The sequence below is a fragment of the Trichosurus vulpecula genome, chromosome 3 (genome assembly GCF_011100635.1).
Source record: "Trichosurus vulpecula isolate mTriVul1 chromosome 3, mTriVul1.pri, whole genome shotgun sequence".
Classification (NCBI taxonomy): domain Eukaryota; kingdom Metazoa; phylum Chordata; class Mammalia; order Diprotodontia; family Phalangeridae; genus Trichosurus; species Trichosurus vulpecula.
The window spans coordinates 426,240,756-426,253,992 of NC_050575.1; positions in this window are offsets into that span (position 1 = coordinate 426,240,756).

The following is a 13,237-nucleotide window of genomic DNA, read 5'->3' on the forward strand; positions in this document are numbered from 1 at the left end:
TTAGGCACTGTGCTTACCACTTGACAAATATTGTCTCATTTTATCCTCACAACAACCCTGTGAGGAAAATGGTATTCTGATGCACATTTGAGAGTTGAAGAAAGAGAAGCATATAAAGGTTGAATGATTTTCCCAGGGTTAAACAGCTAGTATGTATCTAAGATTAGATTTGAACACAGATCTAGCTAACACCAAGTCTTTGTTGTTGTTCAGTCATTCAGTTATGCACAATTCTTTGTGACCCCATGGAGCATAGCATGCGAGACCCTTCTATCCGCCACCATCTCTCAAAGGCTGTCCAAGTTAATGTTTGTTTTTTCCGTTTCAACTATCCACTCATCTAATTTTTGTCATCCCCTTTTCCTTTTGCCTTTAAGCTTTTGCAACATAAGTGTCTTTCCAATGGGTTCCATCTTCTTATTACATAGCCAAAGTATTTAAGTTTCAGCTTCAGTATTAGAACTTCCAATGAATAATCTGCATTAATTGAAGTATTGGCTGATTTGATCTCCTTGCCTTGCAAGGGACTCTTAAATATCTTCTCCAGCACCATAATTCAAAAGCATCAATTCTGCAGTGCTCCGTTTTCCTGATAGCCCAACTCTCACAGTCACACATGTTTACTAGGAGGAGAAAAAAACATAGCTTTGATTATATGTACCTTTGTTGGCAAGGTGATGTCTCTGCTTTGTAGTATGTTGTCCATATTAGATATAGCTTTCCTTCCAAGGAGCAACAATTTTTAATTTCATGGCTAGAGTCTCCTTCTGTGGTGATCTTTGAGACCAAGAATATAAAATCTGACACTACTTCCATTTCTCCTCCTATTTGCCAGGAAGTGATGGCACCACTTGCCAAGACCTTAGTGGTTTTTTTTTTTCAGCTTAAAGCCAACTTTTACGTGGTCCTATTTCACCCTCATCAAGAGGCTTCTTAACTCCAGGTATTTCATTCTGTATCTTGAGTCCATCAGCTATCTATTAATAAATATGTAGCAGATCATGTTGCTCCTTAAAATATGAAGAAATGTACACACCTTTAGACCTTGCTCATGCAATAGGTACTCAGAAATGTTCTTTGAATTAAGATCAGTTTAACTGAGTTGTTTAATTAAATTAAATGGTGTTTTCCTGGATAAGATGATAGCTTCACCAAAATTCTTTTCTATGGAACATCAGCTGTTAGACATACCAAAGATAGGACCCCTTACCCCACAGCAGCTTAAAATCATGTCTAATTCTTGCCTATTGCACTCATGCACTACAATTTCCTAAATGCAAAATAATATTCAAAACAGTGATATTTCTCCATTAACTCTATATATAAGTGAAAACTGATACTCTGAGTTTGTTCTAGGTGCTCCATAGGCCGAGTTCTTTCAGCTTGGTGATGACATTGTGATACTTCCAGGAGCTAGAGAAAAATAATCTTCTAGAGCAGACTTAATACTTGTATATTGTGTTTATATAGCACTTAAAGGTTTTCAAAGAACTTTACAAACATTACCGCATTCAATCCTTACAATACCCTTGTGAGGTAGATGCTATTTTATTCTCATTATACAGATGACTAAACTGAAGCACAGTTGCCCACTTATGTCTAAAGCTAGATTTGAACTCAGATCACCTTAACTCCATGTCTGGCATTTAACTTCAGTGCTATCCACTGTGCCACATAGCTGAATGGAGGAGAATGGATTTTTTTTAAAATTAGGTCATGAGCTATGGTATTTATAGTTCAGAATACATATGTGTTATAATGTCATAAAATCCCCAGAATCAAAGGCATGGAAAGGTCTATTGAGGACATTTAGTGCAATCTCGGCCCAAAGAAGGATCTCTTCTCCAATCTCAATAACAAGTGTTCATCAAGCCTCTGCTGAAAGATTCAATGAGAAGGAAGCCATTGCCTTCCGTGACAGCTCATTCTGCTTTTGGCTAGCTTTTTGCTGACATTGATAAATACCGAAAGTGTTCTGACTTGACAACAAAAGTCTTGGAAGCATCTCTTATGGAGCCATCTGGCAGAGTGCTTTCAGCCAAACCTCATGGGGACTCATCAGAGCCACAGGAAGAAATCATTCTTCTTTGGTCTCCCCAGATACTGAGGTAGAGTCGTTTGATATTTCTTTACCCAGGACCTTAACAGAGAGAGTATTAACAGAACATACTTCCTCCTTGCTCAGAGGAGAACTGCAATTTACATGTGTTGGAGGGTGCTGTGTCTTTCTACTACCAGGGAGTCTATAGCTGCTCCAAGTTACCTTGAAGAAGCCACCACTCTACCATACTGAAGCTGTTTGAAAAAAAATTGGATAGAAGTAGGACCTTTTTGTGATCATTCAATGCTATCACTTTTTATTCCTTTGGCAGTTCTGATTTCCACTGAATAAAGAAAAAGGAGAAGAAAGATGACATCACCTCCCATTAAGCATGGCTTATGTGGCTGTTTTTTAAATGTGTCTGAGTAACTTTCTGTATGTTCCTGTCTGTTTTCTCATTTTGCAGGTTTCATAAGATCATCTATCCATAGACTGAGAGGTGGAAATGATCTTAGAGATAATATAAGGAAAAATTCTCATTTTATAGTCACTCAATCAACAAGCATTTAAAAAATAGTATTCCAAATGCAGTTCTAGGTGCTGCAATAAGGAAACTAATATTCATAATAGGTAGGTGACCTTCTCAATGTCATAGCAGGGGTAAGCAGTTCTTGGAGAAGTCTTCTGTGTTAGACAATGATGGTTATTTTTTTTTTGCCTTGGGACCTGGACATAGAGAATATCAAAAGTTTCAGTGATGATGAATTGTTCCCAGTGACAGCAACAAGTCTGTCTTCAATAGTACCTCCAGAGGACTTCCTCATTCATCCAGCTATATCTGCATCAAAGGTCACAGGACACTGGAAAAGAGAGGTTTCAGGGCTTTGGCCAAATAATGTCATATTTTGTCTGGCTATGTCACTGATTTTATCCATATTGGGAATGACAAATATGGAAACACTCTACTAATGATATGGAACTTCATCTACTGGGTGACTGCCTTGTTGTGGTGGAGTGGCTTACATAGTTTAATGAATCTATGAGTTATGTCATGCAAGGTAATCGGACAGGTCATAGTAGAGTATTCTAACAAAAGTCGATCCGCGGCAGAAGGAAATAGCAAACCATTCCAGAATCTTGGCCAAGAAAACCCCTTGAACAGTATTAAAATGATTAAAGATACAACACAGGAAGAGAAGCCCCTCAGATCAGAAGGTATCCATCATACCACTAAGGAAGAGTGGAGGACAACTGCAAGTAGCTCAAGGACTAAAGAAACAAGGATCTAAAGAGAAGCTCAGCTGCAGATATGTCCAACAATTAAAGGGAAATCTAATATTAGGAAGATTAATATTGCATGGGAAATTGGAATATAAGATCCATGAAACAAGGAAAGGTTGATGTGGACAAAAGGAAGATGGAAAGATTAAACATTGACATCTTGGCTGTTAGTGCAGTTAAATGGATGGGAATATGTGAATTTCATTCAAGTGATCACTACCTATACTACTGTGGGCAAGAATCCTTAGGAAGAAATGGAAGGGCCCTCATAATCAATAAAAGGATGAGAAAAAGAATTATTGGGTATAATCTTTAAAAAATGACAGAAGCATATCTGTTTGAATTGAAGGAAGACCATTCAGCATCACAGTAATACAAGTCTAGGTTCCAACCACGGATTCCAAGGAGGCCAAAGTTGATCAGTTCGGTGAAAACCTATAATATTTCTAGAAGTAGGACCAGAAATGTCACATTTATCATAGTGGATTGAAATGCTGAAGCAGGAAATCAAAGGGTCATTGGACTAACAAGCAAGTTTTACCTTGGAGCATAAAATGAAGTGGGACAAAAGCTAACAGAGCTTCATGGAGACAACTCACTTGTCCTAGCTAACGCTCTTTTTTTTTAACAACCCCAAAGGTGCCTCTGCACATGCACATTACCGGAAGGCCAATATCAAAATGAGATTGATTATGTACTTTGCATCCAAAGGTGTAGAAGCTCTATACAGTCATTTAAAACAAGACCTTGATCTGACTGTGACTCAGATTATGAGCTTTGTACTTCAAAATTCAGACCTAGATTGAAGTAGAGAAAACCTTCAGACAATATAGATATGACCCAAACAACATGTCTTATGAATATGAAGTATAAGTGATGAATAGATTTAAGGGATTGGATCTGGCAGTTAGAGCACCTGAATAACTATGAATAGAAGTTTACAATATTGTACAGAAGTAAGCAATGACAACAACAAAAACATTCCAAAGAAAAAGGAGAGAAAAGAAAGGAAAATGGCTATCTGATAAGGCTTTACAAATAGCTGAGGAAAGAAGGAAAGTTGATGTTATAGAAGAAAGGAAAAAATGTATCCAACTGAATTTAGAATTCCAGAGAACAGGGCAGCTAGGTGGCTCAGTGAGTAAAGCAATGGCCCTGGAGTCAGGAGGACCTGAGTTCAAACCCAGCCTCAGACACTTGACACACACTTACTAGCTGTGTGACCTTGGGCAAGTCACTTAACCCTGATTGCCCTGCCAAAAAGCAAAAAAAAAAAAATTCCAGAGAACAGCAATGAGAGATAAAGTTAATGAGCAATGCATAGAAACAGAAGAAAACAATATTAGTGGTAAAGACAAGAGATCTCTTCAAGAAAATTAGATATATCAAGGGAAAGTTCATGAAAAAATGGCCTGAGAAAAGACAATTGTAAGGACCTTGCAGAAGTAGAAGAGATTAAGATGAGGTGGCAAGAGTAAACAGAACTATACACACAAAAAAATCTTAATGTCACTGATAACCATGATTGAGTGGTGACTGATCTAGAGCCAGACATCCTGTAGAATGAAGTCAAGTGAACCTTATGAGACATTGCTAACAACATGGTTAATAGTGGTGACAGAGTTCCAGCTGAGCTATTTAAAATCCTAAAAGATGATGCTGTAATAGTTGTCCAGTCAATATGCTAGCAAATATGGAAGACTCAACAGTGGCCACTGGCAAAAAAAAAATATCAGTTTACATCCCAATCTTAAAGAAGGGCAATGCCAAAGAATGTTCAAATTACCAAACAACTCTGCTCGTTTCACATGCCTCCAGCTTGTGCTTAAGATTATGCAAACTAGACTTCAGATATATATGAAATGAGAATTACCAGTAGAGCATATGAGTTGTTGAAGAGACAGAATAACAATGACTCAACTGCCAACAATCACTGGATCATGGAGAAAGCAAAGGAGTTTCACAAAACAAAACAAAAATACATCTACTTCTGCTTTGTTGACTACACTAAAGCCTTTGACTATGTGGATCACAACAAAATGTATGAAGTCAACAAAGAGATGAGAGTGCCAGGTCATCTTAATTTCCTCCCGAGGAACCTTTACGCGGGCCAAGAAGTAACAGTTAGAACTGAACAAGCAACAACTGGTTGTTTCAAAATTGGAAAAGGAGTAAGGCAAGGCTGTATATTGTCACTTTATTTATTAAACTTTGTGCAGAATATATCATGTGAAATGCCATGCTGAACAAAGCAAAAGCCAGAATTCAGGATGCTGGGGGAAATATTCACAATCTCAGATATATAGACAATACCACTCTGGTGGCAAAAAGTAAAGAAGAATGAAGATGCTCCTTGGTGAAGGTGAAATAGGAGAGTATGAAAACTACCTTGAAGCTTAATATCACAAAGCACTAAGATCTTGGCAAATGGTCTCATCACTTCCTGTTGAATAGAGGGAAAAAAATGGAAGCAGTGTCAAATTTTATATTCTTAGGCTCAAAGATCACTGCCGACAGCAACTGTATCCATGAAATTGAAAGATGATTGCTCCCTTGAAGAAAAACCATGACGAATCTGGACAGTATACTAAAAAAGCAGAGACATCACCTTGTTGACAAAGGTCTGTGTGGTCAAAGTTACGGTTTTTCCAGTAGCAGTGAATGACTATAAGAGTTGGACTATAAAGAAAGCTGAGTGGTACAGAATTGACACTTTCCAATTATGGTGCTGGAGAAAAAAAAATTGAGAAGATGTATGGATAGCAAGGAGATCAAATAAGTCGATACTTAAAGATATTAATTCAGATTATTTACTGGAAGGTCAAATACTGAAGCAGAAGCTTAAGGATTTTGGTCACATCATGAGAATATAGGACTCGTAGAAAAAACCCTGAGGTTGGGAAAGACTGAAGTCAAAAAGAAAATGGGATGACAGAGGATAAGAGGGATAGTGTTGCAGAAGCAACGAATATGACCTCGGACAGAATTTGAGAAATAGTGGGGGATAAAAGGGCCTAGTGTGCAAAAGTTCATGGAGCCACAAATGGTTGGACATGACTGAATGACTGAAAAACAAAAACACCAAGTCCATCACGTCTGGATGAGAGTGGAACACAGGCCAGCCCAGGTCTTACCAGAACAGGGCACAGCAAACCAGGAACAGGCCTTGCAACCCATTGATATATATATGTGTGTGTGTGCATGCGTGTGTGTGTGTGTGTGTGTGTGTGTGTGTGTGTATGTCCCAAAAAAGATTAAAAAAGGGAAAAGAACCTATATATACTAGCTCTTTTCTTGGGACAAATAACTAGAAATTGAGGGGGTGCCCCATCAATTGGGGAATGGCTGAACATGTGATATATGATTGTGATGGAATAATATTGTACTATAAAAAATGATGAGCAGGATGCTCTCAGAAGAAAAAAAAACCTCGGAAGACTTGCATGGGCTGATGCAAAGTGAAATGTACAGTGTATACAGCAACAGTAATACTGTAAGATGATCAACTATGAAAGACTCAGCTATTCCCAGCAATACGATGATCTAAGAAAACTTTGAAGGGCTTATGATGAAAAATGCTATCCATCCCCAGAGAAGGAACTGATGGTGTCTGAATATAGACTAAAGCATACATTTTTTTTTAACTTCATTTTTCTGGAGGTTTTTCGTCTGTTTTGTTTTCTTTCACAATATGACTAGTATGGCTGTTTTTATATGAAAAAAGACTGTATTGGAGACAATGACATTTTGGAAAACTTGCTCAAAATCAGACAGCCATTATGAGTCAATGGAAGGAACTGAGCTCAACTCTTTCTGATTCTGAGGTCAGATTTCATCCAGTCTACTACTTCAATGAAAGGAGTTACTTTGATTCCCACAATGCTCTGTGCTATAGATGATGCTTTGGTGATTTTTGGTATGATTCTACAGTCATGGATCAGCCTCAGGTAAGAAGCTTTAGTCCCTTCTTGACTGTAAATATGATTGACACAGCAGAAAGCAATGAACTTCAGGACCCTCTCCTTACAGACTAAAGTTTTTTTAATGGATTTCATTCACTTGGCACCTGAATGTCTTTCCGGTAATAGCAGAACGGTTGGCAGACTCTTGCCCTGCCTCACTAATGGTCTGGTTTTGCAGAAGATGTGCATTAGGTCACAAAGCTACTCTCTTCTTCACCTCATCTTCATAAAGGGGTGGTGGTGGTAGTGGAAGACAAAGAAGACATCAGGGAGATCATGGAAGAAGGAGAACAGATTCAATTAAAATTAGGGATATGTAAAGAGAACAGTGGGCAGAGTCAATTGGGCTTCCAAGATTTCAATAGGGTAAATATTGATATTTGCCTGTTTCTATATCCTCCCTTTGGTTTCTAGTTAAGAAGAAACATACGTTCCTTTGGGCAGGAGAGGGAAGGTGAGGGGAGGAGAGGAGAGGAGCCTATTCACTGGATGGGCGTTAACTCACTCAAAGTGAAAACCTGAAAAGACCTTAGCCTAAAAGGGCCAGGGTCTCCCAATGCTTCCTAGGCCATCTCCAGTCATCCCGGCGAATATCAGGCCACTGTGATGGGGTACAGTCTCTGGGAACCCCCTTGAACCCACCTTCAATCTTCCCAATTGATCTAGCTTTTCATGTCCAAATAACCAAGCCTAGCCCTCCATTGTCTGTCATCTCCAGGTAGCTTCCAGCTATTTCCCGGCCATAAACCCATTCCTGGAGTCTGACCTCACCCTGGTCCCCCAGTCACCCCAGTCCAATCAAGATCCTCCCTACACCCCTCCTCCCATCACCCCAGGCAACTTGGACAAACTTAGATCTCTCCTGCAATCTTTCTGTAGGTAAAAGTTCTGTTTGGCCTCCATGAAGGTGCTCAGATCCAGTGTACTTCAGATTCAATCTGATCACTTATCAGTACAAGTGTCACAAAGGCTCAAACTCTTTAGAGTCTGCCCAATATGGTGAATCTTTATTAAACTTTGATTTTCTTTGACTGTAAGAAGGCTTGGGTCAAATTCATTCAGCAGGATCCGGTGAGTCAGTATTATAGGTACTCAACATACCTAAACCTCTAAAAACCTTAACAACTGGACCCAAATGGCTCTGGAGGAGAAAGTGAGCCTGGTGACCTTGCACAACCCTCACTCACTCAAATCAAAGTCAATTGCAAGTCATGTCATCATTTCCCTGATGTCATGGTCCTCTTTGAGAAAGAAGAACAAACACAACCCAACTTAAGAAGTTACTCAGATGTGTGCCTACACACACACACACACATACACCATATACATACAGACAACTACAAAATAGTCTCTGATTGGGTCAATTATCGCACAGATGTGAGTACCCTTACAAGGACACATATCATAAACTTCCCACACTTCATCATGCTACATACTTCTTGTTTATCTTTGCATTTAAAAATATAAGGTTTCTGATCTCAACCTTTTTGCCTGATGCTTTTTTGTATTTAATCAATTGCAACATAACCCTGGGTCAGTCCAACTATTGTATTTCCTTCTAACCATGGAACAAGTCTACTGACTTTTCTAGTCATTCATGTTTAGAGTTATTTTGATGTCAATTCTTTTTAAAGTATGATTTATTGTTACATTTTGTCCTTGCAAAAGCAATTTTCCAGCTCCCTTTTAGACTGAGCCTGCCCTTATGATAAAAACAAAAAATAATTAAGCAAAAACAACTGATACAGAGACTACATGTGTCAAAGTATAACATACTACTTTGTAGGAGTCCCCATGTGTCTTCCATGAGACATACCCTGTATTTCATTTTTTCTTTTCCAGTACTCGTATTCATTTCCTCTTTGCTAACAGTTCGGCCTCCGTTTAGAGATCCTTTAATTTAGGTGTCTATCATCACTGTCATTTTCCCACCTGGTTCTCCTTATTCAACTCCACTTTGGCGCATATCTATCTCCTTATCTTTTTATGAAGTCTTAATACCATAGTTTCTCTTCTAATTATTCCCCATTTTACTTTTAGTTCTTTGCCTCCACAAATTAATAATAATAACAATAATGATGATGATGATCTATTTGGGGGCAGGTACTTTGCTACGTACTTTAAAAATATTACCTCATCTGATCCTCACAACAACTCAGGGAGGTAAATGCCATTTTATTCCCATTTTATAGATGAATAAGCTGAGGCAGATAGAGGTGAAGTCACTTGCCCAAGGTCACAAAGCTCCTAGGCATATCAAGCAACATTTGATCTAGAGTCAGTGCTCTGTCTTCTTCACCAACTAGCTGCCTCTTTATTGGTAAAGTCACTGAAATGGTCTTCCTAAAGTGCTGTTTTGAACAAACTACTCCTCTACCCTAGTTGAAAACTCCCAGCTGCGCCCTATTTCCTCCAGGATAATTTACAAAGTCCTCTGTTTGGTGTGCAAAGCTCTTCATAAACTGTGCCCTCTTTTTAGTCTTCTTAAATCTTACTCCCCCCATGTACTCTATGATCCAGTGACACTGGCTTTCTTGCAGTTCCTTATAGAAGACAGTCCTCCCCATTTCAGGCATTTTTGTTGGCTGTCACCTACACCTGGAATGTTCCCCCTCCTCATCTTAGCCTGTTGGCTTCTTTGACTTCCTTCAAGTGAGTCCCAGATAAAATTCTTTCCTCTATATGATGTAATTATCTATACCTCTGAGTTCTAATGCCTTTCTCTATGAATTATTGCTGATATCACACACACATATACATATATATGTGTGTATTATCATCTATATGTCTGTCTGTCTTATATATATATATAGTTATTTTCATGCTGTTTCATTAGAGTGTAAGCAGCTTGAGAATAGGGACTATCCCTGAACTATCTGTGTTTCCTCAGTATCCCTAGCCATTACTAAGTACTTTTTATTGACTGATTGAGTTACTGACTCACTGTAGCATCCAATATCTAAGTTGGAAAAGGTATCATGGAGAAAATGGGTCTTGAATGAGGTCTGTAAGGATAAATGGGTACGGGATAGCAAAATGCAACAGGGAAGAGAGAGCAATGTTGTTCTCACATTGAACAACTCTGAACTATGGTTTATATCTGCTGTATGTAGAGTTGTGACAAGCATCAAGGAAAGAAAGGAACATATTTACATTTTCTTCTAATCTTACTGTAGGTCATACCATTTCCTTCACTCTCAGTTCACTTGCAAAGCTGCCCTAGTGGCTGATCTTAATTCATTATTGATTTTTCATGACTTTGAGTTTGGGGGCCCATGGCTGATGTACCCATGTGTGCATATAGATGCCTGTCCCTGGCTAGTTCTAATGCACCATTGATTTTCTTTGTACGTTGGCAAATATGTCAGCTGCAATAGTACATTTTAAAATACTGCCATCATGTTCCCCAGCCCGATGCAATTAAAACAATGTGGTATAATCAATTGTAGGAGGTGGGGTTGGAGGGAAATACTTTTGTTAAATGGCTCCAGTGTTTCCCTCTTGTCTCTGAGATAAAATATGAACTCTGCTGTTTAGTATTTAAAGCCCTTTGAAATTTGGCTCCAGACAACCTTTCGAGGCTCATTGTACATTATTCCCTTTAATGAACTTTGTGTTGAAGCCAAACTGGCATGCTTATTATTCCTTGTATGAAATATAACAAAAAAAAACTTACTGTTTTCTCTTTTCCCATCTTGCTTACTCCTCCACAGGGGGACATCTCCAGTTGTATTGATTTATATCTTGCCACTGGATTCAGATGGCTCTAGAAGAGAAGGTGAGGCTGGCAACTTTGCACAGCTCTCCCTCACTCAAATCCAATTCACTTGCAAGTCAAGGCATTACCTTCCTGATTCCATGGTCTTCTTTGAGGATGAAGGACAAACAACAATAACAACTCTTCCACAATTCCTCTTAAATTTATTACCAATTTTGAAAGCACCACCATCCTTCCAGCAGCCCGGGCTTAAAACCTCAGGGTTTTTACTTCTTCACCCTACTTCTCATCATATGCAATTGATTGCCAAATATTGTAGCTTCTACCTTCACAACATTTCTTCTATATGTCCCCCTCTGTCCACACAAATAAATTATAGCCCTAGGTCAGGTCTTTGTCACTTCTTGCCTGGACTACTGCAATAGTCTGCTGGTGGGTCTCTCTATCTCAAGTGTCCCTCTATTAGAATCCATTTTCCCCTAAGCTGTCAGAATTCTATTTGTAACAGAGGACTGACTGTTTCATACTCTCCATATGCTCCCTCTGCACTTAAGGATAACTTGTGTCTTCCTATTACTCAGTCAGTAAGCATTTCTTAAGTGCCTACTCTTATTGCAGTTTGGGGTGCTAGGAACCGCAAATTCAAGGGTACAGGGTGGGTCTTCCTTGAAAGAATTTAACCTCTCAAGCCTTCTTTCAGTCAGAGTAGTGAAGTTTTATTAAAACACCAGTTAGGCAGGCAATATTCCTAATGAATGTGCACAATTTAATGGAGGCAAGATTGGTACTTTTATAAAGAAAAAGACTGAGGCAATCTGGATGGGATCAGGGATTAGCAAGTAGTCCCAGAGACAACTGAGAAAGGATTTGGATGGGATTAAGGAGTGGCAAGTGGGGTGGGCCAAGGGCAGACAATGAAAGTCTGGGCTGGGTCAAAGGGCCAAAATGAAAGGACAATTGAAAGAATTATACTGAGTTGGGCAAGAATGGACAGGGCCATGGGGAAAGTCCAGGGTCTTTCAGGGGTCCAAGCAGGGTGATAAGTGCTTGAGATACAAAGAAAAAAAATTAAAGCAGTTCTTACTCTCAAGGACCTCACTCTCTAATAGAAGAGAAACATGTAAACAGCTACATACAAACCAAATATAAACTGGATAAATTGGAAATAGTCATAAAAGAAAAGCAGTATCACCTATATAATATAATATATAAATATAAATAAAATATACAAGATATAAAATTCATTTGGTATTTAGAGCTCTTCATAATTTATCCTTTTCCTACCTTACTATTCATTTTATATCTTATTCTCTTCCATGCGTTCTATGTTCCCTCATCATTGTCCTACTGGCAGTTCCTATAAGAGGATTCACTCATCGCTCAATCACTCATTTCCATCACTTCACCATGGCCATTCCCCATGACTGGAAGACTCTGCCTGCACACATCACCTTCTTCAATTCCCTGACTTTCTTAGAGATAAAAATCAAACCTATTTACTCTGAAGTGTTTTTTTTTTTTTCCAGTTCTCTCAGGAACTTGTTATTTCCTATTTTTCTTACATGTAACTCTATCTCTCTGTCTATCTATCTACCTACTTACCTATTTTTCTTTCTCCATTCAAATGTTATCTTCCCTCATTAAATTGTAAGGTCCTTGAGGGCAGGAATCATTTTTGCCTTTTTTTTGTATCCCCAGCACTTAACATAGTACCTGGCACAAAGTAAGTACTTAATAAATGCTTATAGATTGAATGATTTATCTCAGCTGCTAGTGCCTTATCCTCTCAGAGTACCTTCCACCAACTCCTTATATGTCATGTATACACCTAGTATTTACAAATTGTTTCTCCCATTACAATGTGGACAGATTAAAGGCAGGGAATATTTTTTTCTCTTTCTAGTGCTTACCACAGAACCTAGAATATAGTAATCATTTGAAATACTCTTAACTTTTGAATTTTGCCTAAAGAGATTTGGGGTTCTTAGTAGATTGTAAAATCATTATCAGTTTGTTGTGTTGTTTGTTTCTTTTTACCCACATTGGGTATATAATTTCATTTCTCTGAGCCTTGTTTTCCTCATTTACAGTAGGCATATTCATATATAAATCAATGTTTTAAGAAAAGTGCTTTATAAACTTTAAAGATCTATTGAAATGTGATATTCCAAGTGATTAAACTCTTCTTTTCAAAGGTTTTTGGCAAATCATTGTTACTTAGCCTTAACTTCATTA